This window comes from Archocentrus centrarchus, chromosome 13 (genome assembly GCF_007364275.1).
Source record: "Archocentrus centrarchus isolate MPI-CPG fArcCen1 chromosome 13, fArcCen1, whole genome shotgun sequence".
Classification (NCBI taxonomy): Eukaryota; Metazoa; Chordata; class Actinopteri; order Cichliformes; family Cichlidae; genus Archocentrus; species Archocentrus centrarchus.
Genome location: NC_044358.1, coordinates 9,762,169 through 9,789,102, shown reverse-complemented (window position 1 = coordinate 9,789,102; position 26,934 = coordinate 9,762,169). Strand labels below are relative to the sequence as shown.

The 26,934-nt window shown below is 41.9% G+C and overlaps 1 protein-coding gene across 2 annotated transcripts in view; it reads right to left on the bottom strand.

Moving 5' to 3' along the window:
- The window catches only part of exoc3l2b (exocyst complex component 3-like 2b), a 53,777-nt gene extending 33,504 nt beyond the window's left edge, over nucleotides 1–20,273 (bottom strand). Inside the window, exon 1 of one of the 2 annotated variants that reach the window (XM_030744491.1) lies at nucleotides 20,025–20,273. The gene's annotated coding sequence lies outside the window, so the exon portion shown is untranslated. Of the gene's footprint in view, nucleotides 1–10,954; nucleotides 11,139–20,024 lie in introns of those variants that run through there. The other variant, XM_030744490.1, reaches the window with a different exon arrangement.
- Between the last annotated feature and the right edge of the window lie 6,661 nt (nucleotides 20,274–26,934).

Below are 26,934 nucleotides of genomic sequence, written 5' to 3'. Positions count from 1 at the left end.
TAGAACAGCTGGTTTCAGGCTCCCCATTTGATGTTGTTCCCTCTCGACTTGTTAAAGAAGTTTTTCCTACCCTCAGTCCGTTCATTCTTACCATTGTTAATAGAAGTTTGACCTCTGGTGTGGTGCCAAAAATTTTTAAACATGCTGTTGTGCAGTCCTTGCTAAAGAAATCTGGCCTAGACTCCTCCTCTTTATCAAACTTTAGGCCCGTCTCTAAGCTACCGTTTTTGTCTAAAATCCTGGAAAAGATCGTCTTCACCCAACTGAAGACCTTCCTGGATGAACATGAAATTCTGGAAGTGTTTCAGTCTTCCAGAATTTCCAGAGAAAACTCACTCACAAATTTAGGTGTGAAAATGGATCTGACTTTAAGGCTCAATGCTCAGGTAAACACAGTGGTGAAATCCTCCTGTCAAAAATCAAGCCTCTTCTCTCCAAATATAATCTTGAAACGGTAATGCATGGTTTATAACATCTCGTCTTGATTACTGCAATGCACTGTTTATCAGAATTAGCCAGGCCTCCATTGCTCGCTTACAACTGGTGCAAAATGCTGCTGCTCAATTTTTATCTGGTGTGAGCAAGCAAGAGCACATCACTCCAATTTTAGCTTCCCTTCACGGGCTTCCAGTTCATTTACGAATCCATTTTAAAATCCTTTTATTTGTTTTTAAGTCTCTTAATGGTCAGGCCCCATTTTATCTAACTGAATTGCTGTACCCATGTGTCCCATCTCTTACCCTTAGGTCAGCAGACTGGATGCTTTTACTTGTTCCAAAGATGCAATGCAAACTCAGAGGTGATCTTTTGCAGTTGCAGCTCCAAAATGATGGAATGATTTGCTGTTTTTAAATCTCGTTTAAAAACACACTTTTACTCCCTGGCTTTCGACCCAGCGTTTTTTTTGACCATGATTTACCTTTTTGTATTTCTTATTTTTGAACTTCTACAGCTCTTTTGTGTTTCTTTTTTTTTTTTATCCTCTGGCCTGTGTTTGTCTTTTATGTTTGGTGTTATTGTACAGTACTTTGGTCAGCCCTGTTATTGTTTTTAAAAGTGCTTTATAAGTAAAGGTGTATGGTATGGTAATACTATATGATAATACTGTAATACTGAGTATGCTGAATAAAGTTCTTTACTTATAATCCACTCTGCTTAGTGCGAATGTCATGTCTGTTTGGGGTCGGGGACACTGCTGAACATCCTGATCATTCGTGTTTGGACTGGAACTGAAATCATGTGTTTCATTTGTTTCTATTCTGCAAAGGGACAAAAGGTTAACACACACACACACACACTAATCCTTGTTGTGTTTACACACATACAGTGAGCCTGCGAGCAGACAGAGGTGGAATTTTACTGGGAATCTGCTGGTAAGTGACTGGAATGATAAGTGGACAGTTTGATGTAGAGGTTTCTCAGCGCGTTCCTGGACGTCAGTCTGAGAACCTTCCCACAGAGCTGCAGCCGGTCAGCAGACCCACAGAGAGGAGCTTCACTCAGTCGCTGCGGTGCTTTCTGTCCCCAGACTTTCCCAGCAATACAGGAAATCATCTTTAGGACATTTTAATGATGTGAGAGGAAGCCTACACTTCAGTTCAATAGAAGAGAAAACTAGTTGGCGGCTAGCTGTCTGCACCAGCAGGCTACTCTTACTGGAACACATGAATGAGGTCCAATGTCAGCCTTCAACAGCGAGCTCAAGGAAAGAGAGAGAAAATTATCTCACTTTCAGTACTACTAACTGGCATCAGCTTCTGGTGCCAACATGTTGTCTTCTTCATTCAGCTGATCCCTGTAGGGGTCACCACAGCAGATCATCTCCCTCCATCCTGTGCATCAACCCTCTGCATGTCCTCCTTTCCCACATCCATGAACCTTCTCTGTGGTCTTCCTCTTTCTGCTGCGCTCCTTCGGTCACAAATCAATCCTGACACTCATCTCCACCCACTCCACCCTGTCTGCCTCTCTTCTTCGCCTCTCTTGTGCGCTGTCCAAACCTCTGGTGTCTAATTTACTTTTTAACTAATATAAATACAGTCAAAGACCATAAGTGGTATGAAAAAACTGGATACAGTCCATTCACACTGCACACAAAATATGACATTGCAACTTTGTTAGCTGCCATGTTGGGGGGGTTGTTTGGGCCAGAAGTGACCACAGTTAGAAGAGAGGCTGGAGTAACTTATGAGCTGCATCCACAGACTGTATGGGAGCATCACACACACACACACACACACAGATACCTGCTAATCAGTGCTCAGTAACATCCAAATAAAATCCCAGAATTTCACTCAGCCAGACTGGAACTCCGCCTTCCTGGACGGTCTGTTAGTCCAATGAAGCCACAGCAGTCATATTATTGGTCAGATAGTTGCATTAAAAAGGCTCCAACAGCACAAACACGGCCCAGAGGTCCACTTCAGGGACTCCAGTTAGCTGAGATGAAGCCTAGCAGACAGCTAACAGCTACAGCCGCCTATGTCACCATCCCTCTGTCAGTCAACGAGGCCACGCCCCTAATAATGCAAAATGTAATCTGTTATGTGATTATATATAATTATGTTATGTACAGCTGTTATGAATGGGGACCTACAGAGACCACAGCAGTTTCTGTAAAAGGCTGTAAACCTGTTTATTTCTGCTGTAAAGTTTTAACATGGGAGTCTATGGGGACTGACTCACTGTGGTGCCTCTGGTGGACTTCAGAGGAACTGCAGGTTTGGCACATCGGCATTGGCTTCATTTTCAGTCACAAATGTTGCTGCTTGTGTGATGTTCAGTTTTCCAACCTTGTAAGCTCAAGCAATGTGGTTCCTTGACCCCACAAAGAACTACTTTCTCAAGTATTTTTTTCATACATTTTTGACTTTTTGACTAATTTTGGAGTAAAAGAACTTAATTAATGTAGATATTCCACTTTTAATCTTGGAAGCCTTGAGTTTTTTTTTCCCTCGGAATATTACTCCTCTTTCCAAATTAACCTATATTGGCTAATGCACCGTCATACATACATCACTTGTGACGGATGCGTCTTCTGCTGCAATATTTTCAGTCTTAACTGTGCATTCTTCTTTGTGGGGAAAGATAATATCACATTTTTCTGAACAGCCGTTTTGTGTCACAAACGATGCTGAGCTGACAGTTTTTAATTAATGAGAGACAGATGCAGTGTGAGTAACTGTGACCTCATATTGGAGCATATTATGTGAGGAGCTGGTAATTTGATAATCGTCCTGTTGCGTCCTGGAAGTTCAGAGTGATCTGTGGAGCTCTGGGTTGTTTTTCTGTCAGCACCCTCATCGTTCGGCTCACTGTCCTCTGCCCGCAGGCAAACCTTCACAGCCTGTTCTTATTATTACTGCAGCTGCAGCTCATTGCGAAGGCCATCCTCTGTGTGTCCGGACTGTTAAATATCTGCCTGCTGAGGAGGGCAACATGTATGAGCAGGAAAATGTACCAAATTCAGGTGGATTCCATTGATTTATTCTGATTGATTTTGTGGATTGCATAATAAATGACCCACCCTGACACGATCCTCTGGACTTTAAACCTGATCATTAATTACCATGAAGCCACACCCAGCAGGTCTGAGCTGGGTTTGAACATACAGAGGTGGCTGATGGGACTTTAGAGCCAATAAAGTTCTTTTTATCAGAGCAGTCATCATTCAGATCGCACCTGATGCAACATTTAAACACCAGAAGTTCCTTCATGAACCTGCAGTAACCCGAACAGTGGAGCTGGATGTGTGCAGGAGGACACACAAAGGAGACACAGCTTCATTTCCCACTTCCAGCATGATGGAAAAATACTGCACACACACACACACACACACACATACATGTACACACACACACACACACACACACACACACACACACACACACACACACACACACACACACACACACACACACACACACACACCCACAAACAGAGTAAACTTAAACCGACTGGGTCATCAGGCCTGTAACACAGCACCAAGTTGCTTTTTTGGAGGTAGAAGTGAGCATATTTGGATAATGGCAAAAATGGTAAAACTGCTGCAAACACGGCACTGACGGCAAGAGTGTCTGCCGACCCCAGGCCAGCAGCCAGAGCCTGACCTTCAACAAAAGTAGCAATGAGCAGTCAGACTTGTAGCCTTCACAGCTACCTGGATGTGTTTCTACAGAGTGTCTGTCGTGAAGTCTGTTTGGGCAGCTTTGTGTCAAAAAAGTTGTTAACAGAGAGATTCGTGTTAGAGTGTGGCCTCTCAGTGCCTCTCAGGCTGTGTTAAATATTAATGCAAAAGTAATATAACAATAAATGTATTTTATTTTATTAATATAGGGAGATTTGTAATGAATTATTAGTAATTCATTAATGTAATGTTAAAAAAAAAAAAAGTCAGATTGCTTGTTTTGAGTTCCAACCCCAGCTCTGGTGCTCTCATCACTTCCTCTCCTAGAAAAAAAAGTCTAACCATACAGCTTAAAGCAAAGTGGATCACACAAATCGACAGCCTAGTTGTGGCAAATAGTTTTAATGATTATTTTATTAATTCTGCTCTGGAACTGCAGAAATGTATTCACTTTGGTATTAACTGGTAAAACTACTCTCTTAATCGCATAGATGAGAAAGTAAATGCAATGACCTCAACATTATGAACCTCCTGGGGGATTGATACTTTTTTCCTAAAGAAATATAAGGACATTTTAACTACTTCCATTACTCACATAATAAATCACTGATTGGAGGAGGGAATATTCCATAGCACATTAAAAACTGCTTTTATAACTCCTATTCATAAATCAAGTGGCAGGCAGGAAGTTAGTGACTACAGACCCATCAGTGAACTACCCTCCACTTCAAAAATGTTTGAAAAAGTTGCAGCTGAAAAACTGACAGTTTGCCTAAATGAAGAAAATATATTGCATCCCATGCAGTTTGGTTTTAGAGCGAGCCATTCAACAGAAACACCGTGCTGTTAGTTCACTGAAGTCATTAAGGAGAGTCTTGATAAGGGAGGTGTGGTAGGTGCTGTTTTTCTGGACCTGCGTGAGGCTTTTGATACTGTAAATCACTCAGTACCGTTATCTAAATTCTACCTGTGTACTAATGTACTAAACTGGATTCAGTCTTATTTATCTGACCGCCCTCACAGCCCTGCAGGAGTGCCACAAGGCGCCATCTTAGCACCAATGCTGATCTTCCATCTTTGTGCGATGGTGTTGAAACCTTGTTGTATGCTGAGGACACAGCGTTATATGTACATGGCAAAGATCCTGAACAAGTTGCTGCTAAATTAACATCCACCATGCAAAACTGGCTGAACAGTTCGTGTCTTACTCCGAAAACAGAGAAAACAAAGACCAAAGTGTTCTTCCTAAGTGTTCTTCCAAAGTGTTCTTCCAAGCATCTATGTTGAGGGAAAAGTTTAAATACTTAGGGGTTACCTTAGATTCCACTTTTACATTAAAAAGCGTATTTCATATACTGAAATAGGGCTAATTTTAAACACATTAGGAACTCAGTGACAGCCGATGCATCAAAGACATACTTAAATGTAATGATTTTTTTCTTGTTTTTCTTACTGTCTGTCATGCTGGTCACAGACAAACAAGACTGAATTAAACCCATCAGATCACTTCTGAAACAAGCTGGTGTTTCAAGAGTTGGGCTCAGTCCCTTAGTTCCAGTGAAAGGAACTCTTAATGCTTCAGCATACCAAGACATTTGGGACAATTTGATGCTCCCAACTTTTTGGGAACAGTTTGGGGATGGCCCCTTCCTGTTCCAACATGACTCCACACCAGTGTAGAATGGAGGGCCATAAAGACATGGATGAGCCAGTTTGGTGTGGAAGAACTTGCACAGAGTCCTGACCTCAGCCTAAATCACCTTTGGGATGAATTAGAGCGGAGACTGTGAGCCAGGCCTTCTCTCCAACATCTGACCTCACAAATGTGCTTCTGGAAGAATGGTCACAAATTCCCATAAACACTCCCAAACCTGTGGAAAGACTTCCCAGAAGAGCTGAAGCTGTTATAGCTGCAAAGGGTGGGCAACATCACATTAAACACTATGGATTAAGGATGTGATGACACTCAAGTTCATATGTGTGTGAAGGCAGATGAGCGAATACTTTTGGCAATATAGTGTAAATCTGGTGCAACACATCTTTTCCTTGTATGTGATGGACAGCTGATTTCTATCCAGAGGATCAGACACTAAAAAGATGGAAGGATTCTATCATGCCACTATATCTGACACCTGAGCCCGCATTTCCAGCAGTTTTATCTACAAACAACTGTTGTGTAACCTGTTTGAGTACAGCTCACTTCAGATGGAAGAGATTTTATTTTAGATCAGAAAGGATCTAAAACTGTTCTGAGCTCAGTAGTTTTAATCTGGTTCCTTATGGGGAACTTTTTTCTGCTGCTTTGAGTAGTCTTAACCTGTTTGTATTTTAGCAATAAAAGTAAAGTTGAATTATCTAAAAACGGGACGATTTTAAGGAAAGTTTTGAACTGGTCTTCTGTGGATGCTTATTCATGTTTATCTGCTTCCTGTTTTGGTTTGGTCTTCTAAAAGCCTGTATTTAAAGAATTAATTAATTCTGCTGAAAATAACAGCCAGCATGTCGCTCTCAGTTTCTAATCAGCTGCCCCTGCTCATGGCAATAAAACATGATTCAGCTTTTAGGGCTGCATTCAGGCGAATGAAACCATGGCACGGCAAAAGTCTGGTTTTACTTTGGTAATACATCACAAGATAAAGTGAGGCTACAAAGTCTGCTCCAGAAAAAACATTGTTACTCAACAGCCTGCACAAAGTCAAATCTATGTTCCTCTAACTCTTTTTCCCAGACGTTTTTCCTTCTGGCTCATGTGTAGACTTGATGCTGATAAATTATGGGAGTTTTGACAGAAAATCTGCAGGCTGGTGCTGTTTAGATCCAGTAGCTCACGTTTGTTGAGCTATTTAAGGTCATAAATTGAATGAGCTCTCAGTGAAGCTGTGCCTTTTTCCATCAGGTCTCTATTTTATTACCACTGATAAGCAATAAAAGTTCCACAGGTCAACGTCTAACCCGTCAATCTGTTTACACACGACGGGGTCCCAATGGTTCATGCTGATGTCCAGTAATAATATAATATATAAAACTATGATTGCAGGGAAAACTACATTGAATATTCTCAGTTTTCAGTTCTATGCTGATGACACTCTGCTCTATGGCTTCACAATTCATTAAGCCCACAGCTCACTCTGTCCTTAAGGGTCAGTAGGGGAAGGTAAATGGTGAATGTTCAGGTGGATCAGTGGGATGAAGGATCTGCTCTGATTGGTTGTTATGCTGTTAGATGGCTGCTGATGCTCCAGCAGTCCTTCGTAGAGTGCTGGTCATTTATGTTTAATTACTATGGGTCCAGTAAAGGATGGTCAACAGGTAACCACACTGTTTACACTATAACTGGCACACCAATTTTCAACTAACCATAACCATAACAGTTCCCTGGTGTGCTTTGCCGAGCTTTTAACTACCTACAAGATCTTAGCATTAAAAATGAGGTGATGGCTGGGAATCAAAATGAAAACCTGAGATTAGTTATTAACAGCTAGCAGCAGCAGTGGATTAGCAGCTAGTAAACAGTTTATGGTATGGTTATCTGGTTAGCCATCATCCAGCCAAGTACCTGGAGGCCTCAGTTCAGTCTATTGTCAGGATCCACCAACAGCTTTGGTGGATTCTACCACCAAAGCATCATGTCTCAAAGCACCACGCTCACTTGTTAGATAACCAAATCAGGGAAAAATATACATTTAAACTGCATGATCATGATTGGCAACCAAACTAGTATACACACAAACCTACCATCTGAGACAGTTCCTGACAGCAAAACAGCCAGTCATGGCAGAGCCTCCCTCTGCTAGCAACCAACCAACCAATTAAAAGCTTGGATGCAGGCTAACATCCTCAAACTGAACAACTCTAAATCAGAAATAATCGTCATCAGCTCAACATCCCCCACAGGAGACCTTTAACCCTCTCTGACTTCCAGCTGCAGAAGAGATAGGATGCCACCCATTTCCTCACTACTAAACATTCCACAGTCAACTGTCAGTATTATTGTAACAAAGTGGAAGCAATTCCGAACAACACCAACTCAGCCACAAAGTGGTAGGCCACGTACAGAGTGAGGTCAGTGGGGTCAAGATAGAAGCATAGTATGCAGAAGTCCAACTTTCTGCAGAGTCAGTCGCTACAGACCTCCAAACTTCATCTGGCCTTCAGATTACCTCAGGAACAGCGCACAGAGAACTTCATGGAATGGGTTTCCATGAAGTCCCATCATGACTGCACACCAGTGCACAAAGCAGCTCCATAAAGACATGGATGAGTGAGTTTGGTGTGGAAGAACTTGACTGGCCTGCAAAGAGTCCTGCGTGATAGAACACCTTTGGGATGAATTAGAGCAGAGGCTGTGAGCCAGGCCTTCTCTCTAACATCAGTGTCTGACCTCACAGATGTGCTTCTGGAAGAATGGTCACAAATTCCCATAAACACTCCTAAACCTGTGGAAAGCCTTCCCAGAAGAGTTGAAGCTGTTACAGGTGCAAAGGGTGGGCCCACATCATATTAAACCCTATGGATTAAGAATGGATGTTACTCAGGTTCATGTGTGTGTGTGAAAGCAGAGGAGTGAATACTTTAGGCAGTATAGTGTATTTATATGGATGCTGTGTAAAAAAAAAAATCATATAAAAATTAAATAAATTTTCAAAATCAGTGAGCCTTGAAATGCTCGTACTGATTTGAAGCCATAAAACAAAAATTTGTCAGGCAGGTATTCTCATGTCCCCGCCCCCGAAGCTTAGTCGTTTTGTGTGTGAATCATATTTAAAAGAAATTCCCTGGGAAAAAGAAACTTTTCAAGTTCCATATCTGTCTGTTAAGTTAATGAATAATCATGTCAAACAATGAACAACAGAATATCATTGTGATTATGGTATTTGCCATAAGTGAATAGCCACAGCTTAAGGAGCGATAAAGTTGATCAAACATGAAGCTTTAATCCAGCAGACTGGGCTTCCTGTGCCCCACTATTTTAGGCTTGTTCTTAAATTTTTCTAATTATTTTCATTTTACTCGCCGTTTGGTTACAAGCAACTCAACTACTTGGTTAAATCTCAGTTTGGAGTCATCTGCAGGCCATCCACAGTTCTGATGACCGATAGTAAAGAAGTCAAAGGTCACAAGAGTTCCTCTTCAGGGCAGAAGAGCTCACACAAAATCTGAAGTTCATATATCTGTCATATCTGTGGGTTTTTTTCTCCACATGGTCCAACAGGAAGTTAAAATGTGACAGTCAGCAGAGGGGAGGAGCGCAGCGGGAGCTTCTGTGTTTCCATCACAGTTAACAGTTTTCTTTGCTTCACTCAGTCATTCATTTATTGACACCCTGCAGTGTTTCAGTCAGTTTCTGCCTGCAGAGCAAACTGAGCTGAGTAAAGAGGAGGAGGAGGAGGAGGAGGAGGAAGAGGGCAGGAAACACAGGGAGGTGAAGAAATGAAAAAGGAAAGGCTTAGAGGACAAATAAAGAGAGTTTGGACTTTGATCAGTCCGCATTCTTTTGTTTGTTTGCTCTAAAAAACCTTCAAAAGCAGGAACATGAAAGGAGGTGTCGGTGACGGGACGTGTCAGTGAATGCAGCACCGCACGGTGACCTGTTTAAAGATGCATTTACTTACTTCTGTTCACGTTTTCAGCAGCACAAATTTTAAACCTTTAAGGGATTTTACACTCTATGACATTAAGAGGATGTTGCTGGACTCTATTTCTTAGCAATGAAATGGAACATGGGTTACTCAGTGTGATCGTACTGCTCTGTAAATGCCGCTGTTTGCGTTTACAAAGACGCTGAGTCCACAGTGTGTTTCTACTGAAAATAGATCATGTTGCAGGTTTAAACAGAGTTTCTAGTTAATCAGCACAGTCTAAAATCTTTGTGTTCTGAAAACTTGTTTTTGTCTGCTGGGTCAGCTGCTCTAAACACTCACTTTACTTCAGCTTTTTCTACTCTTGGGTCTCTGTGATGTCATAGAGAGAGGATATTCCTAATATGGTCATCTGTAGGGACACCTGAGGCAGCCAGTCTATAAAAAGCTGGTTTAAAGAGAAGGGGGGGGGCTTAAAGTGGGAGGAGCTAAAACGGCTGGTTTCAGAAAGAGGATGAATTAAGGGACCACATTAAGGCCCAGTTTAAGATAGAGAAGGATTATTCTGAACCGTGAATCATGCAAAGGTTCAGGTGAAAAACTCCTTCAGTGTGTCAGGCTAAGATCATGAATAAAAACCTCTCTGATATCAGGAGATTCCACCAGACACAAACTGATCTGAAGCAATCTTACACCTGCAGTCGGTTAATCAGTAACATTTCCTCCTTCCAACTCAGAGAACAAACTGTGCCGAGTCAGAGCTTCAGGATTCAGAGCCAGAGTGAGCCAAAGTGAACTTTAATGCAGCAGAAACACCTCTGACCTCTGCTGACCTCTAAAGAAGCAGACTCACGCCCTCACAGGGAGACACAGAAACCTGCATATGCCATATAAAAACTGAACTGAGCAAGCAAACCAGTCAGTGATCAGCTGTAACTCAGCTGTGTACAAAAAAAATCCAGGTTCAGCTGCTAAAATAGTTGTTTTTCACTTTTATGGTTGCCATGTTTTTTTAAAGTGTCACTTTCAGTCCTTCCTAACATTTGATCAGTTATTGACTCAAGCTGGCAGCAGCAGCAGTCACTTTAAATCCATCTGGGTTCATTAAATGTGTTTTATTTCTGCTTAAAACGCCAAAATTCATTCAACTTTAACTTTTCTGAACTTGAAATCATTCTGGAAAAAAAAAAAAAACCTCCTGAATCTCTCCAGGTTCCCTGCTCCATCAGCCGGTGTTTGTTTTACTCACAGCGCGGAGACATGGTAGCAGAGCGGCGGGTCACAGTCATCAGAAGCCGGGCTGAGGCGTCCAGACGCCGGACACACAGTGAAGAGACAGCGCAGAAAAGTGCAGCTCCTCAGTCTGAGGAGAAACTTGCGGCTCCAACTGCGGCTCAAAAACTGAAGAGTCAAGGAGGAGGAGGAGGAGGAGGAGGAAGAGGAGGGTGCTGCCTTCAGGCACGGTCAGACATGTCGCAATCGCAAAGGGAACGGCGCGTTGAAAGGGCACAAAGGTGATTTCAGTTAAAGACGTCCCGGAACCCAAAAGCCCCTCATCGTTTCGGTCTGTACTGTCTGATAAACCGAACCCTTTATCTCTATCTCTGGCTGGTCCTGTGGATTTGCATTAAGCTTTTATATGTTATAGTATTTTGTATTTAGTTCCGGGCGTGTGCGGTTTATTTAATTGTGATATAGTGAATACACGCAACTCAAGCAAAGTCCAGTTAATCCATTAAAACGAACAGATGTTTTGATTATCAGTTCATTATTAGAACCGCGTTCTCTGAGTGGTGACACCTATCTCCCGGGAGACCCGCGCACCTGCACTCACTATAAACACCGTGGTGACGTCACTGGGCATAAACCCGGCTTATTGTTCATTTAACGCTGATGTGACTGCACAGAGGAGCTGAAAAACATAGTTCACCGGTGACTCGGTGACCACATGTATCAGCTGATGTGGGACTTTAATCCCCTGGATCTCAGTTGCAGGAATTTTACAATAAAGCAACAAAGAAGCTGAGCAGGGGCGTTTCTAGGATCTTTTAAATAGGGTGGTACTGGAGGACCAAGAATGCAGCAGGGGAGGGGGGGGGGGGGCAGGAAATCAAAATATTGTCAGTAATATTTCATAAGTGTAGAAAACTGGTGTGCAAACCACAATTTTCAAGCTCACATGCAGCCCTGCATCCTACTGCAGAGTCATTATGTGAAAGTGGGCCTGCATAAGAATTTAAAGATAATGTTTTGATGGATAGTTGTTGAAAAAAGTCTCGAGATCAGATCAAAAGTTGTAATCCTACTTAAGTAACTTAATAGTTCACAGATTGTATTCAAATATAAATCTACTCATGTGAAATGACACTTTTCCAAATCATACACATATTAATGGATTATTAATTTTAATCTATTTATATTTATGTCTCTTTAATGTTGCAGCTGTTGATGATTTTAATTTCTTATATACTGCTCAGTAGTTTGAGCTATAACAATGCAATTAATCTGTAAAATAGTAAGTAATGAAAGCTTTCAAATAAATAATATAGAAGTGAAATAAGGCGTGGCAGGTGGGGTCCCACGCCCCCCTTCTAGACCTGCCCCTGTGGCTGGGGACAATCATCCTCACTCTTAGATAAATAACTTTTTAATCAGGCAGACAAGAACTGTTGTATCTGTTTCTGCTTGTGAAATTTGATTTTTTTTTTCTAGATGTTGTAAATGAACTCTCCTGGCCACCGTAGGTATGTGTTTTGTGTTCCTGAACTGGTGAATTTGTTGCCCTAAACACATTAATCATGTGTTTGCTCTGTGTGTGTTGCTGCTTTTCTTTTCCATGTTTATTTGGGGAGATTTGAAGGTGTTTTACCAGCAGCAGCAGTGGTGGAGAAAGACAGGAAGCACTGGAGAGAGTACCCTACCTAAGGTCCGATTCCTCAACACGTTTCCTTACAAAATTTAACAGAAATTCCCAGAAATGAGGATGAAATCAGCTTCTGTGGTCAGTATGAAGCAGACCAATGAATCTGCAGTGTATTCAGCTGATGGATCCCAGCTCGAGGCTCTCTGTAAGTGGACACTCGGGGCTTTGTTATGGCTCGTGTACACCACATGGCCCTGTACCGGGTCCAGGTCTGTTTAAAGTCACACTCTGACTTTCATTCTCAAAGTCAAACTGCTTCCTCACAGGGAGCAAAACCTGTCACTCTTCATTCAACAGCAGCCTTATTACAGTGTGTGTGTGTGTGTGTGTGTGTGTGTGTGTGTGTGTGTGTGTGTGTGTGTGTGTGTGTGTGTGTGTGTGTGTACACTTGTATTTCTGAAAAACAGGGACATTATGAGGACTTGGCTTCCATTCTGGGAGACTTAATGGTTAGTTTAGGGTTAGTTTAGGGTTCGTTTAAGATTAATAAATTCCAGTCTGGTTACTAATGAAACCACAGCACTTAAAAAGCATTACTGAAAATTACTAATGATATTCTTACATGCTTGGATGAAGGTGAATATTTCTGTTCAGCTTATCTGCAACCTTCAACATCACTGATCACAAAATGATCCTTCTTATCGCACTTATCTGATATTTCAGAATTAACACTTACATGTCCTAATTAACACCCCTGTGGGGTCAATCCTTGGTCTAAATTGGTTTTCTTTAAATCTGTTACCTCGGGCTATCTGCTTAATGGTTTTAAAGGCATCTCCTACCATTGCTCTACTTCGCTGTGAGGCCCAACAACCACAGCAGCCTCTCCTGCCTCACTGAGTGCTTCTCTGCCATTAATGACTGCATGTCTTCAAATTTCCTGCATCTCAGTCCTGGTAAAGCTGCAGTTCTTGTGTTTGGCCCTGGCAGTTTTTCTAAGGTCAGTCAGTACATCGGCCCGCTCACCGCCAACATCAGAGCATCTGCTAAGAACCGTCACATTATTTTTGACCAGTGTTTGAAACTTGAATCTCACATCTCAAAGCTCATCCAGTCTTGTTTCCTTCATTTAAGAAACATCCCCAAAATCAAACCTTTATTGACACCCAATAGTGAGTACAGACTTTCATTTTCTTCTGTCTTGATTATTGTAATTCGCATTTCCTCCACAATCCACTTTAAAATCTTATCAGTAACTCATAAAGGCCAGGCTCGTGTGCATTTAGCAGACCTGCTGAAACCTTGTTCCTGGAGTTAGCCTCTCCAATCATCTCGTCTGTTCCACACTCTCCTTTTAATTCCAGAGGCAATTGTGCTTTTGAGATTGTAGCTCATAAACTTTGGACACATTTTTAAATGAATTAATTAGCAATGCACCAATCCAATACTCTGTATCCATCAATCAATGCTGTCTTTCAAATTTTTAAACTTTGAGTAATAGATGAGTCAGGAGAGAGCATTGACCTCTGAGGCTGAAAAATGACACCAATGATGATGTGCCAAAAACTGCAGTTCCTCTGACGTCCAGCAGAGGCTCCACAGTGAGTCAGTCCCCATGTTAAAACTTTACAGTAGAAACAAACATGTTTACAGCCTGATACACAAACTGCTTTGGTCTCTGTGGCTAATGCCCCCTTCATAACAACTGTGAATATTTTGAGAACTCACCTGTTTAAACCGGATTAAGGATTAAAGTGTCTATTATTGGGGGCGTGGCCTCTTTGACTGACAGGTGGATGGCGACACAGGCAGCTGTAGCTGCCTGAGGTCCCTGTACTGACCTCAGGACTGTGATTGTGCTGTTGGAGCCTTTTGGAGCATTTTTAATGTAATTATCTGGCCAATAATATGGCTGCTGTGCAATTAATTAGACTGACAGACCGTCCAAGAAGTCTTAAAAGTTGGATGTGGTGAGTAAGGGGTCAGTCTGACTGAGAAACTGAGGGACACTGCACGCTCATAGAATATGTCAGTCATAATGTGGGCTAAATCTTCCCCTGCTTTGTGGACCAAATGCAGCCAGATAACAGTTTCCATTACAGCTCCATTATAAAAGTGTTGATGCGAAACTACCAACTGCAAACGAGTTTTACTCTGTTATGCATTTTTAACCCATGAACGTTACAGATTATAACCTCAGCTGCTGGAACAGTACACCGAGTATCTGCAGATCCACATCCACACAGGTTTATAGAAGCACAAACACACAAAGTTACCCAACAATGCGTAACAGGAACTTAGCATGTATGTAACAGAATATGGCTGGAGTCAGAGCCTCAAGGGAAAGTGTAAAATCTGCAGGAAATGAATGGGAGTCAATGTAATGTCCTCTGAAGTGTGTGTGTGTGTGTGTGTGTGTGTGTGTGTGTGTGTGTGTGTGTGTGTGTGTGTGTGTGTGTGTTACATTCCATTCATCAGTCAGCTGGTAAACGCCTCACAAAAGAGCTCTCACAATACTCATTAACTGCTTTCAACTTAAGTCAATGCACACGCACACCAACCCCAGTGACCTTGCCCTCAGTCACAGATGACCTTTCACTACAAACTGCATGAATTCCTCACCTCTGATCAACATTTTACAGATCAAATGTTCCTCTTTTATTCAGTAAGCTGAAACTAATCAGTCCAACATTCAAAGAAACAGGTCACTGTTCAGAGTGAGGAGGAGGAGGAGGAGGAGGAGAGAACCAGTGTGTTTTATGATGTGATAAAGGTTTGGGTTAAATATTGTTTCACACCCAGTAAAGTTCAATGACATCCTGCACAATCGTGGACTAGGACCATATTTTATGAGCCTCTCAAAAAGGATAAACAGTTATAAACAGAAATATGACTACAGCCAAAAAGCAGTGGATTGGTCTGACCTCAGAACAGTTTTCCACTTTGCCTCAGTCCATTTTAAATGAGCTTTGGTGCAGACAGCGCTGTTTCTGGATCATGTTCACAGATGGCTTCTTTTGTGGAGCTTTAACCTGCGTCTGTGGATGGCACGGTGAGCTGTGCTCACAGACAGATTTCTGGAAGTGTTCCTGAGTCCATGCAGTGATTCCAGACAGAATCAGGCCTGTTTTTAATGGGCCCGAAGATCACAGACATCCAATTCTGATTATCAGCCATTTCTCCAGATAACCTTTGATGATATTATGTACAGCAGATGATGAGATAATGAGAGTCTTCACAATTTTACATTATTCTGAAATTGTTCCACAACCTGTTGATGCAGTTTTTTGCAGATTAAACCTCTGCCCATTTTTACCGCTGAGAAACTCTGCCTCTCTAAGGTGCTCTTTTTACACCCAGTCATATTACTGACCTGCTGCCGACTAACCTGAGTCGCTCCGGAGTATAAGTTGCACCAGCCAAAAAATGCTGGGGGGGGGTCTATTTGATAGAATCCGAGACCCAAAGCAGACATTTCATCTTGAAAGGCAATTTAAAATAATAATGGATTAAAGAACATGGCTACGCCTACGTTATGCTAACGTAACACATTCAGCTACATGACGCACAACGAACTGAGTACGTGTCTGGTATGTTAACGTAACATTAACAATATTTCAGATGACCATAGCATAAAGAACATGCTAACAAGTTCACCAAAGCATCAATCCATTGAATTCTTCATCCTCGGTGTCACTTCTAAACAACTCCACACACACCATACGTAGACGAAGCACCGCTTCCTCTTCTGTGTCGCTTTCATCAGACTCGTCGTCAGTTGCAGTTCCAGTTATTCCAGCCTTTCTGAATCCCGACAGGATGGTTTAAGATGTCACTGAAGCCCACGCTTTGTTGATCCATCCAATGACTTCCAGCAAAGTTGGGTGGCGCGTTCTCCCGGTTGCCGTGAAGCTGTGCTCTCCATCCATCATCCGCTGCTCCCACAGGTTACGCAAGACTGCCTTAACGCTCCGGTTTACAGAGATGTCAAGTGCCTGAGTATTTTGGTTAATGTGTTAATAATTTCACATATAAGTCACTCCGGAGAATAGGTTGCACCCCTGGCCAAACTATGAAAAAAAGTGCGACTTATAGTCCGGAAAATACGGTACATGTAAAATGTTCCTCCAGCTCTTTCTTTTTTGCTGCTTACTTTTCCAGCCTTTTGTTGAGACTTTTGATGCCATCAAATTCAAAAGGAACTAATATTTTTCTTAAAATGGTTCATTTCTTTTGGAATTGGAGTTGTAAGTTTTGCAGTGTTGCTATATTTTTCCCTCATATGACAGTCTAAAGCACCTGGCTACCTGTATTTAATATCTGACCTCCTTACACAAAGCTTTAGTTCCTCGTCTGTCTGGCCTTCATTCATATTGTTGCCTGTTAAAAGCTAATCAAAAGTTGAATAAAATATAAGAACATACTGAACCTAAAGAACATTGAGCAGCAATAAAACCTCTCTAAGGTTCAGGTACACCCAGAGCAGGACGGAAAACATGCTGGAGTCTGTGTTCCCACATAACTCTGTGGAGTGAGTTGGGGCTGTGAGAGGTACAGACTGTGCAGTGTTGTCCAGGCCATTCATCATATCATGTCTCTGTGTGTCTGTGCACAATGGAGATACAACTGATATCCTTTATCTGATCGTACTGCAGCTCAGGTTCCATCCTTTTCTCTGACCTCAGATCAGATTGCTGCTTTGTGTTGAGTGTTGCATAACTCAGCTCGCCACATCTGCACTGTGAGCTCCACGGTGTCCTTTCTGTAAGAGACACAGACTCTTATTCCCCCCCCCCCCCCCCCCCCCCCCCCCCGTGGGACCAAGAGTCAAAACCAGAGTCCTGACTCAACTAAATCTGAGTGAGAGGACATGAAACACGTGAAACATGCAGATAAAATGAGGACCATCCATATTATATATATATGTATATATATATATATATATGGATGGATGAAAGACTAACACACAATGAACGCATCTTTAGTCTCTGTGTTTATACTTCACTCTGCATTTAATCATTAGTCATTAATCTTCCACAGCATGTCTTTTCTCTCCCCTCAGTCCCAACCAGCTGCAGCAGATGACCCCCCCCTCCCTGAGCCTGGTTCTGCTGGAGGTTTCTTCCTGTTAAAAGGGAGTTTTTCCTTCCCACTGTTGCCAAGTGCTGCTCACAGGGGTTGTTTTGACTGTTGGGCTTTCTCTGTAATTATTGTACAATATAAGGTACTTTTAGAAGACTGTTGTGATCTGGCGCCACATAAATGAATAAACACTGAACTGAATCCACCGGCTGGCGGGGTTCTCCTCATGTCTGCACACGTTCTGTCCTGGTACTCTACCTTCCTCCAACAGTCCAAAGAAATGCATGGGGTCACATTAATTGGATGTACTTAATTATGCTAATAATATTTAGTTATATTATTATAATGTAATAATTATAATAATAATTGGTTGTAGATATGAATGGTTGTCTGTCTCTCTGTGTGAGCCCTGTGACAGGCTGGCCAGGGTGGGATAGACTCCAGCCTGCCCACCGCCCTGCATGGATTGATGGAAAATAGCTGAGATAGTTCATTTATGTCCCCATTATATTTTATAAGTGAATCTTTTTATTGTATTTGTGTTACACTGTGTGCAAATTAGAAAGCCACTCAGTCACTTGAAGGTGAAAAACAGAGGTTAAATATAACTGAGTTTCCTCTGTTGTTAGTACCAGTCAGGACCGCGACAGCTAAAAGTGTTGGGACACTGACACAGTTTCTGTATTTTTGCCTCTGCACCACCACCACAGTGGATTTTAATCAGGGTGTGACTGAAGTGCAGACTTTGAGCTTTAATTTGGGGGGTTTAATAGAAGTATTACACGAGCTGTTTAGGAATCAGACATGTGGCTCCTGCTGCTCCTCAGGCAGAGAAACTCCATAATTTCAAATCCTTCTTTCGAGTTGTGAAATGTTGTGCAGCCGAGTCAGCAGCTCTAGATTTATTAAGAAGAGCTTGTTTCAGGTCAGTGGGGGAAAAAGAGAGAAGTCCAAACAGTCAGCAGTCAGTGTGTGGCTTTTATTTCTGCTGCTGCTGTTCGTTCAAAGCAGTTTCAATGACAAAGAATTGAAACTCTGACACAGAAACCATGTGAGATGAAGAATTTTCTTGCATAATCTTTTTTTCATGCAAAAATGCCAATTCCAGTGCCACCTGTTTAAATTGTATTAAAGCTCAAAGTTTGCATTATTAGGGCCATGGCCTCCAACCAGTGAGTGTTGGGGGTCTTCAAAAAAATGATGTATGAGACATAACTTTTGGTTTACCTCACCTGTACCTCATGTGCTCACACATCTGTACTAATCCCCCAACTGCTGAAGGACATGCAGAAGATCCTTCTTTAACAACCTGGTTAAAAAAAGCAGCCCACAGAGCACTTCACAGAAAATGTGATTCTGAGAACAAGTGCAGATAGAAAAGCACATTCCTGCATGCCCGTTCATCTCTGCTTTTGTTATCTGTTGAAAATCAGGCTCTGGCTGCTTCGGCTGGGGTCGGCATCCCTCTGAGAGCTTTGTGTTAGTGGGGATGAAAGGTTAGCATGTTGCTAGAGCACGGATGAAATGAGGTTAATGAACTGTGCATAAAAAAGCTCGTTGGGTTATTTTTTCCCCCCTCTCCACCCATAAAAACATACATGTTTAATTAATAACTGTTTTTAGTATTTAGTACATTAAAAACAATCACGACAGTCCTGTGAAAAACTGAAAACTTGCTGCAAAGGTTTCCTTCTTCTCTGGAAACAAACTTTCCAACATAAACTGCAGCCTGATGTTGGTGCCACTCACAAACAAGACTACAAAGAAGCTGGAGGTCCACCTACAGTGGAACAAGTTAACTTCCTGTATCTGATTCACACACAATTAGACGTGTTCGGATCCCACTCCTGAGTGCTCTTTCTTGGAAACTGTGAGCAGCGTTCAGTAAATTCTGAGAAATACATTCCTGGTGTCCAAGTCCAGAACAGATGGAGACAGAGCAAGAGAGGAATCATTTTTCAACTGCTTTGAGTGGAAAGTGATGATTTCTTTTTAAAAAAAGACCTGCATGTATCTGAAAAGGGAGCCCTGGAGTTGATGTTCACTCTGCAGGATCTTCTCGCACACACGTGGGTATCTGACAAACCTACAGATACAGCTTAACCTTCAAACAGTTAACCCTAAATTTAAACCTCCTGAAAGGTCAACCTGTCCCATCATTATTTTCCAACTGCAGCCTGAGACCCTGGTCTTAAAAACCTTTAACTTTAGGAACTTTCTCATGTCACTGCTTCACGTTTTTACAAAGCAGAAAAAAACAAATTCATGAAACTTCTTTGAGAAATCGAGTCACAGCTGTTCTGTGCTGAAGTGTCCCTGTGGAAGCAGTTAAATGAGGGCTCACATAACAGGAGGGTAAAGAAGCAGCTCTCACCTTTTTTTGTGCCGAGTAACGAGTGACACCAGGAGGTCTGTTCAGGACTCAGGATGGGGACATCTCTGAACCTTTATGGGGCACTTGAGATCCTTCTGAGATTCACTGAGGCCTAAAGTTCCTGCAGAGGTTCAGCTCCGTTTCCCATCCCAGTTTAGGTTCCTCTGTGGCACGCTGTTCCGTTCTGCTGTGCTGGGTTCTGCCGCATTCTCGTTCCTGCTGCTGCTTCTGCTGGCTTCGGTCTGTCTCCTCGTGCTCCTCTCTGGGAGCTCTGCTCCTTGTTTCCTGTTTGTTTTATTTTCTAACTGCACCAGGAAATGGTCATCTTTTCCTTTTCCTCCTCCCCGGAACTCCCCTGTTGACCCCCACCAACACACACACACACACACACACACACACACACACACACACACACACACTCACAGGTCTTTATATTAGTGCGGTGAAAGCATGACCTCCTCAGTGTTAAAAAGGTCGCATTCATGAAATGATCAGTTTACTGATTAATTGGTCAGCTGAGAGAAAATGGAATCATTTCTGAAACTTTGGCCAGTTTCACATTTTTCTGTCTTCTTCTTTGCTCTTGGTCAAATATAAAAACCACCTGAATGTGTTAACAAGCTGCTTTTCATCATTTTCTAACAGTTTATATGTTGAACATTTGGTTTGATTTATTAATAAAAATCATCATATATTGAAAGTATAATACTTTGATGTAGCCTCACAGTCTTTCTAGTATAGATCAAAATGACCTGAGCCTTAAAGTATATGAGACTGCTGCAGAAGGTACACATGATGATGCTGTCTGGATTTTCAGAGCTGAGAATGGTGTAAAAATGAAACAAATACTTCAAAGTGACCTCTGCTGCTCATTTTCAGCGTTTTTTTTTATTCTTGGACTCCAGAGAGTAGCTTTGCATGATTTACTGTTCAAAATAATCCTTCATCTCCTGCTGGGCCTCGGGCTGTCTGAAACAAGCTGTTTTAGCTCCTTCTGTGACTGAGACACCATAATAGGAATATCTCCTCTCTGTGACATCACACAGGGCCAAGAGTAGGGAATGCTTTGTGAATTGGAGTGTTTAGAGCTGTCCAAAGCCTGAGCCTGAGCTCACAGGGCGAACCTGTAGCTACACTGATCCTATTATTAAAAATGCTGGTCATATTTAATATGAACATCCACGACTGGAACATGAGAAGAGGGTAAGTAGTAGCCAGGTGCTGCTAATCAAATGCATTGATTAATTGATCATCATCAGTCTGAGCACCTCCATAAAAGCAAACATTTCTTTGCTGGTCTGCAGCATTCAGGTATGTAGGACTGCCTTCTTTGTAATTGTGCAATATTTCTAAAATTATAAACATCCTTTCTCAGAGTGATGCTGAAAAGCTAATTCATGCATTTATTACTTCTAGGCTGGACTATTGTAATTCATTATTATCAGGCTGTCCTAAAAGCTCCCTGAAAAGCCTTCAGCTGATCCAAAATGCTGCAGCTAGAGTACTGACAGGGACTAGAAAGAGAGAGCAGATTTCTCCCATGTTGGCTTCTCTTCATTGGCTCCCTGTTAAATCTAGAATAGAATTTAAAATCCTTCTCCTCACCTACAAGGTCTTCAATAATCAGGCCTGATCTTATCTCAAAGACCTCATAGTCCCATATCACCCCAACAGAGCACTTTGCTCTCAGACTGCTGGCTTACTTGTGGTTCCTCTGATACTTAAGAGTAGAATGGGAGGCAGACCCTTCAGCTTTCAGGCCCCTCTTCTGTGGAACCAGCTCCCAGCTTGGATTCAGGAGACAGACACCCTCTCTATTTTTAAGATTAGGCTTAAAACTTTCCTTCATGATCAAGCTTATAGTTAGGGCTGGATCAGGTGACCCTGAACCCTCCCTCAGTTATGCTGCTATAGGCCTAGTCTGCTGGGGGTTTCCCATGATGCACTGTTTCTTTTCATTCACCTTATTTACTTTGTTTATACTCCACTCTGCATTTAATCATTAATTGATATTAATCTCTGGCTCTCTTCCACAGCATGTTTTCTCTCCCCTCAGCCCAACCGGTCTTAGCAGATGACCCCCCCTCCCTGAGCCTGTTTCTGCTGGAGGTTTCTTCCTGTTAAAAGGGAGTTTTTCCTTCTCACTGTCACCAAGTGCTGCTCATAGGGGGTCGTTTTGACTGTTGGGTTTTCTCTGTATTATTGTAGGGTCTTTACCCACAATACAAAGCGCCTTGAGGTGATTGTGTGTTGTGATTTGGTGCTATAGACATAAAATTGAATTGAATTGAATTGAATTGAATATCGGCTGCCAACAGCTAAACATCGGCCCAAACTGGGTCAGACTGATGAATTCATACATTTATACTTTGAGTTACTGGAGACAGGACAAAAGACATGCTGTAAAAAAAAAAAAAGGCAACTAAGAAGCAACCAAAGATGATTATTGATGTCCTGTTCCTCTGTCATTCCTGTTTCCATAACCAAACTGTTCGGTCTCTCTCTGTTTTTCCTACTTTTGCGTTGAAGTCACTCATAATGATTCTGTAGTGACTCTGGTTCTTCTCCATCCCTTTAGCTACTTCTGCAAAGAACTCCTCCACCTCTTCATCATCTTGGTCTGATTTTGGTGTGTACACCTGCACCACCTGCAGTGATCTTCACAGTCAGCGATGCCACTCTGCTGCTGACCACTTCACTCCTTGTTCGCCTGGAGTCGATTGGAGGATTCCAGGCGAACAAGGAGTGAAGTGGTCAGCAGCAGCGATGCCACTCTGCTGCTGACCACTTCACTCCTTGTTCGCCTGGAATCCTCCAATCGACTCCTCTCTTCCTCTGGTGTTTATAATACAAGTCTGCTGTCCGGCTGTAATAGTTGTTCTCCTTTCTGCCTAGTCTTCTTAGCGCCCTCTGCCTTTCGCCTGCTGTGGACTGAGAGGCCAAACCGTTGTGTGTACTGCCATGGTGTGGGGTTGAACCATTAACTCACCATGCTGGCTGAGTGTGTGTTGGTGAGTGCATTGGTTGCCTTTTGTGGTGGCAGCCCAACTATATGGTAGGTTGCACACGGTTGCATTTTACCTGTTGCAGGACCAGAACTTGATTCAGGTCAGGTCTAACTCTAATATATATATAAACTAAAATAATATGGAAAATGTCTTCAGTTTTAGTCTTGGCTGGCCAGTACAGTGTTATTAAAATTAAAAGGATTGAAATTAACACTGGAACTAGTAAAGTCTAAACTGGAAACAAACCCCCTGGAACTGCAGTGATACTGGACTAAAAAAAAAAAATTAAACCTTTGAAAGACCAAAAACAGAGCGCTGATGCTTCTTAAAAGCAGAACTGTTTAGCAGGTGTACCTGTCAGCACTCATTGGCTGTGTCAGGCAGAGGTGTATTTACAATGTGACACCACTGTGTGGAGTCATTGCTCAAGTTTTACTCCTCCCTTGTCCTCTGGCTGTGGAACAGCTGGAAAAAATCAGCTGCAGTCCTGATTTCTCTTGGAGCCATGTCTCTCTGGTTTGTTTTGTTGTGTTTTTGTGGCTGAAACTCAAAAATAAAAGGAGTTCTAAGGACAGCAGAACTTATGCTTCTCTGCTTCCCAGTTTCCACTTGACTTTAGCACTAAAATTACATTTTTGGAAGTCTAGAGCAGAGCTGAGGTCTGAAAAGTAAAGCCAGAGCAGAAGAGCCATAAACCTGCATTCTTTCTCATTGGCAGCAGGGGGAGACTGTGACTGACCTGTGTAAGCTGTTCTGATCAGCTTTTGGTCTCACTAGTTCACAGTCAAATTGAATAAAACATGTTAAATTTATAAATTGTGGTTCCATTAGAGAAAAATATCATAAATTGACTTCCTGTCCTGTTTCTTGGGCGGCTCACTTAATCCAATTTTAAACACAATCACGGTTCAGTGAAAATAGACAAGTGTCACTGAAAATGCAAGCTCAGCCAAGAGTATGGAGTTAATTTCGTGCCAAAAGGGCGCATGCAGAGAACACATGCTGCACACCCAAGGAACACACGCTGAACACAAATAAAACCTGTTGCACGCAAAGAAAACGTTTTACAAACTGTATTCAGACATTACACACACAGAACATACTTTACAAACTGTCCTCGAGTACAAAATGATTTCTCCTGGCATACAAGACAGCTTCTCCTCGCGTGCGAAACAGTTCTACGGTAAGTTTGTGCCAAAAGCCACGTGATATGCCAAAGTCACTTTCCCTCCTCGACAGCAGGGGGTGCTATCGAGACAACTGAAACACGCCGAGAGCAGTATTAACTTTTTTTATTCACAATGTTAGCTGTTTTGACCTGTCACTGTTGCTGTATGACGTTAATCTGATAATCGAGGTCAAAAATTGTACATTATGTCAAGGTTTTTTGGTTTTTTCCATAGTCACATGCAACCAGCAAAAGTTTATTTTTTCTTTGCCTGAATCATCTTTTGCCAATAAAGAGGTGGTGAGTTTTTTTTTCATTAAAAGAAAAAAAATAAAACTTTTGGCAAAAAATGACTTTGTCCATTATTTTAGGAAGGTGACGAAATTTTACTTTGATTTACTCAAACAGTACATTCAGCTCTTCAGGCTAGGGAAATGTATCTCGGCTGATGTATTAATGTACTCACTGCATGAAAAGGTAGAAAAAAAGTCCCTAAAGGACTTAAATTCTTGGTTACTAACTTCAGATAATCAAAATGAACATATTTCCAAAGGCTTGCCTTGATTGTTCATCCTTAAGATGAAAGCAACAGTCCATGTATTTTGTTATAACTAGCTGAGGAAGTGGATGAATTCAATGGCAGGACTATGGAAAAAAAAAACCTTGACATAATGTACAATCCCATATTTTTTACCTCGATTATCCGATATATTGGCATACAGCAACAGCTGCAGGTCAAAACAGTTAATATTGTGAACAAAAAAAGTTAATACTGCTCTCGGGCGTTTCACTTGTCTCGATAGCACCCCCTGCTGTCGAGGATGGAAAGTGACTTTGGTATATCACGTGATTATTGGTATAAACTTACCGCAGAACTGTTTCGCATGCTTTTGCACGCGAGGAGAAGCTGTTTTGTATGCGAGGACACTTTGTAAAGTATGTTCTGTGTGTGTAATGTCTGAATACTGTTTGTAAAACGTTTTCTTTGCGTGCATCAGGTTTTATTTGTGTTCAGCATGTGTTCCTTGGGTGTGCAGCATGTGTTCTCGCTTTTGGCACGAAATTAACTCCATACAAGAGAGCTTAAAGCAAGTAAACCATAATCATGGAGACCTAGCTGGACAGTTCAATTCAAATCATTTTATGTATATTTATTTATTTTCATTTATTTACATAGCAACAAATCACAAAGGTTGCCTCAAGGTGCTTGATATTGTAACATAAAGTAAACATGAAGTAAAAGTAAATATACTAAACATACACCAGCCTGAACAGGGGCCAGGAATACACTAACATGGAAAACCACAGAGCTAAGAATGCGCAGCAAGAGAGGCGATGAGGATGCAACAAAAACTGAGGAAGACACTGGATAATGTGTACATACATGAGGTAATCGGAGAGTGGAGACAGCTGGGGGAGGTCAGGTGAACTGAATCTAACTAACAAGACAAGAGAAGCAAAACTGAACACAAAGCACATGAGACAAACTCAAACAGGAAGAGAGTAAACATGGAGACAAACGCAGACTTGACAACACAAGGACGGAAGCACACTGAAGGAATATGATAACACAGCACACATGAATGAATATAACAGGAGACATAACTGAAAGGAAGACAAGATAAACTTGGCACACCTAAACAGGGAAACCAGATAACCATGGGAACGGTGACGAAAACACACGGGGACAAAACCAGACAGAGACACACACAGGGGCCGGGAACACACAGTGTACAGGCCTCGCCAGCCAAATGTTACTAGCTGTCCAAACAGCTAAACAGAATGAATGCAGAAACTCCACAGACTCGGGGATGACATCTTGTGACTGTGCTGTGCAAGTGAAAATTTCATATAATAATAAAGGGGTCGATGAAAATGCATTTCCACCCCTAAACAGGTCAGTGGTGACCTGCTGGACATCGGAAGGATAAATAAAAAATTAAAATAACTCATTAATATGCCCTGCGACAGGCTGGCGACCTGTTCAGGTTGTACCCTGCCTCTCGCCCTATGACAGCTGGGATAGGCTCCAGCCCCTCCCGCGACCCTGAACAGGATGGGCGGAAGCGAATGAATGGATGGATGGATGGATGGATGGATGGATGGATGGATGGATGGAACTCATTAATATTTCCTGTTTAAGACAGGACAGATGAGAATTACTTAAATTATGATGTATACTTTGTACAGTCCCACTGCAGCTGATTTCACTGAAAGCATCCTTTGCCAACTAGAGATAATGATCAACAGATGTGAGGGAAGTAGTGGGAGTATTTTTTAAACAACTTCAGCCTGAAGAAAATTTAAAATACAATACATCCTCTGTTCTAAACATTTTAAATCCTCAACTGCATCTCCAGCAGTCACTCTTGGAGCAGTCAGTCCAATTTTATTCTACAGAAACAAATGTTAAATGGGTGATGTTAAAATCACCCACTATAATTATTTTATCTGAACTGAGCACTAAATCAGATAAAAAGTCTGAGAAATCAGACAGAAACTCTGAGTAAGGACCAGGTCGATGACAGACAGTAACAAATAAAACTGGTTTTTGAATTTCCTAATTAGGATGGACAAGACTAAGAGTCAGGCTTTCAAAAGAATTAAAAAAAAATTTTCTGGGTCTTTGATTAATTAATAACCTGGAATGGAAGATTGCTGCTACTCCTCCTCCTCGACCTGAGCTTCCAGCATTCTGACAGTTACTGTGACTCGGGGGTGTTGATTCATTTAA